The 2,746-nt window shown below is 34.4% G+C and overlaps 1 protein-coding gene across 2 annotated transcripts in view; it reads right to left on the bottom strand.

Moving 5' to 3' along the window:
- The window catches only part of LOC106881306 (catenin delta-2), a 409,602-nt gene extending 406,882 nt beyond the window's left edge, over positions 1-2,720 (bottom strand). The window contains exon 1 of one of the 2 annotated variants that reach the window (XR_008264620.1): positions 2,497-2,720. The gene's annotated coding sequence lies outside the window, so the exon portion shown is untranslated. The remainder of the gene's footprint in view (positions 1-2,496) is intronic. The other variant, XM_052969695.1, reaches the window with a different exon arrangement.
- Positions 2,721-2,746: the final 26 nt, after the last annotated feature.

Genomic DNA, 2,746 nt, shown 5'->3' with positions numbered 1-2,746 from the left:
AAATAATCAAAATCCTTAGAAAGACAAAGCTTAAATCTTTCGGAGTATTCAGAAGTCAAAGTTTTGTTCGGCAATTTCCGTAAAACTTTTTTATTTCTTAAAATTTTTTTTCAGCTGAATCGCTTATATTTATGTATTGTTTGTGTATGTATGTGTTTACGTATATGTATGAGTGTATGTGAATGGATGTGTATTTGTGTACATATGTGTATGGCCGAATAAATACTAAGTTTTGATATACTTTCTTGGAAAGATCGGCGAGTTTTGTTCTTTTTTACATTTTGAAAGGGTTTCATTGAAAGGGGCTTGTTCTATGGGTGTCTTGTAAACAATTCAAAAGATAAGTCAAAAAAAGAAATCTTTCGGTATGCTAGAAATAGCAGCTAAATTTCTCTCAAACTCACACCCTACTATTTTAAGTAAAGGACTCTCATTACACAACGTGTTACCACATACATCTAAGAAAATTTTTTTTAAAAAAGACGGGATGGGCATGGTTGAAAGGCCTTTTATCATAAATCTGATCAACCAGGATTACCCAAAAGCTTCACAATTCAAACGCAAAATTTAACGACAAAATGATTGGCAGGATCGAACGAGAGAATCTTTTACTGGTTATAAAAGAATACCTTTAATGAATGGGATCGTCGGTTACATTTGTTTTGAAACATTTTTAACGAATGAATAGTTTAATATCGAAAGGTTCGATGACTAATATAATAAATTCGGAAATTCATATTAAAAAAAAAAAACTCCAATATAATATGAAGTTACAAAACTTTGGTGTGATATATTCTTATGAATCCCTGATGTAAATGGAATTATATAATTGATTCCCGAAATATCAAATATTAAAGCGCATGTACAATAATTAAAAGAAAATATCTCGAAATTAATGCGACCATAATAGTATTTGAGTTGTGTTCACATATATAATATATATCATGCTCAGAAATATTGACTGAGTTTATTTTATCAAAACATGACAAATTCCTAAGAGAAAAAAATTGCTCAGGATGTCGTGTCCATGTTATGAAAATACTTGCCAAACTAAACACCACAAAACCAGGCCATAATTCACAATGTTTATATCTTTTGAAAACTAAAACTAAACAGACAAGAGGTAATAGGAGAAGTGAGTGAGTGATTGTAAAACGGCTGGCGCCTTGATGTTATGTTAGATTAACTTAGTCAGGTAGGGCAGGATTGTCACCATCACAACCGACAGCAGCAGCAGTAACCATGAAAGGGTTGTCACAAGCAGCAGCCATGACACCTGTTAAATCGTGACACTATTTCTGTTGGCCTTATTCCAAACTATTTCTTAACTACTAGCTTTATCAGTAGGTAATTGCCTTTATACCCACCTATACCTATGGTATTATAGTCTCTTGTATTTCGCCTTTACTCACACCCCGAACTTATTGTGTGTGGCAGAATAGCATGTGTATATAATTAGCTGAATCTACACAGGTGATATAATACAGCTAAACGAGTTGCGTATTTTATATCATCGACCCAGCGACATTTTAAATCAGATTCAACGAAAATGTCAAATTTTCCTGAAATATTGAAAAAATATAATAAAGCACATCTAATCTAATAAATATGATGGAAGGGTGGCTCTTTGCTTTGCTTTTTTTTAAAAAGAATGTTAATTCTTTTGCAGACCTTACTATAATACCCCAACACACAAATATGCCTATGTATGTGTGATACATGTATGCGTGGACACATATATAAATATATGTGAGTGTGTGTGTGTGTGTATAATCGGCAGAGCATCAAGTGACTCAAGGACCGAGCGTTTCGCGTATGAGCGTATAACACTTATCGAAACTCTCTCTCCCTCTCTCTCTCACACACATAGACAAATTCGTCGATCGACACATTTTCACTCTGGTACAAACTGAAGGGGCCACTCAAAACCGACATGATACAATTCACCTAATTGACAAATTGTCAATTCTGACACAACTACGAAGATTAATTAAGGTGTGTTGATTACCTTTTTATGGTTTGTTTTATAAACACCTTAAAATTTTTGGACGTAGGTAAAGGATACGTACATCACCCGTTTTCGGCGTAACAAAATCCCTAACCCTAACCCTAACTCTAACCGAAGGTAAAGAATACGCGCACCACCCGTTTTCTGCGGTTAGGGTTATTGTTACGTTTTCAGTAAAGTTAGGGTTACGCCAAAAACGGGTTGTGTGCGTATTCTTTACCTCCGCCGGCTAGTCGATTACATCAACTTCAGTGCTTATTTCATCGACCTCGAAGGGATGAAAAGCAAAGTCGACCTGAGCAGGATTTGAACTCAGAACGTAAACAGCTGGACGAAATGCCGCTTAGTATTTTTGTCCAACAGGCTAAATGATAATGATAACCATGAAGAAGAAGAAAACAGGTAAAATTTAACCAGTCTATCGCTGGATATACTGAAAAAAAAAAAAAAAACGTCAATAGGGGTGAAACGAAAATCTGCGTACGTACCTGATTTTGTAGTCATTGTTGTATTTACTCCAATCGTTTAATTCCCAAAAAATCTCAAAGACAAATATAAGAGATTCGGTTATAAAGTTAACTTTCTAAGTTCACTGTATTTGTATCAGGGCAACTTTCAAGTTTTCTATAAAACAATCTCTATGTTATGTATGTACCTGTAACTGAGGACTACATTAAACTAACAACCAATGAAAAAAAAGTCCTAATATATCAGCAGATTGAAAATGCGATCATCGAC

This window comes from Octopus bimaculoides, chromosome 7 (genome assembly GCF_001194135.2).
Source record: "Octopus bimaculoides isolate UCB-OBI-ISO-001 chromosome 7, ASM119413v2, whole genome shotgun sequence".
Lineage (NCBI taxonomy): Eukaryota > Metazoa > Mollusca > Cephalopoda > Octopoda > Octopodidae > Octopus > Octopus bimaculoides.
This window is presented reverse-complemented; position numbering and strand designations above follow the sequence as displayed.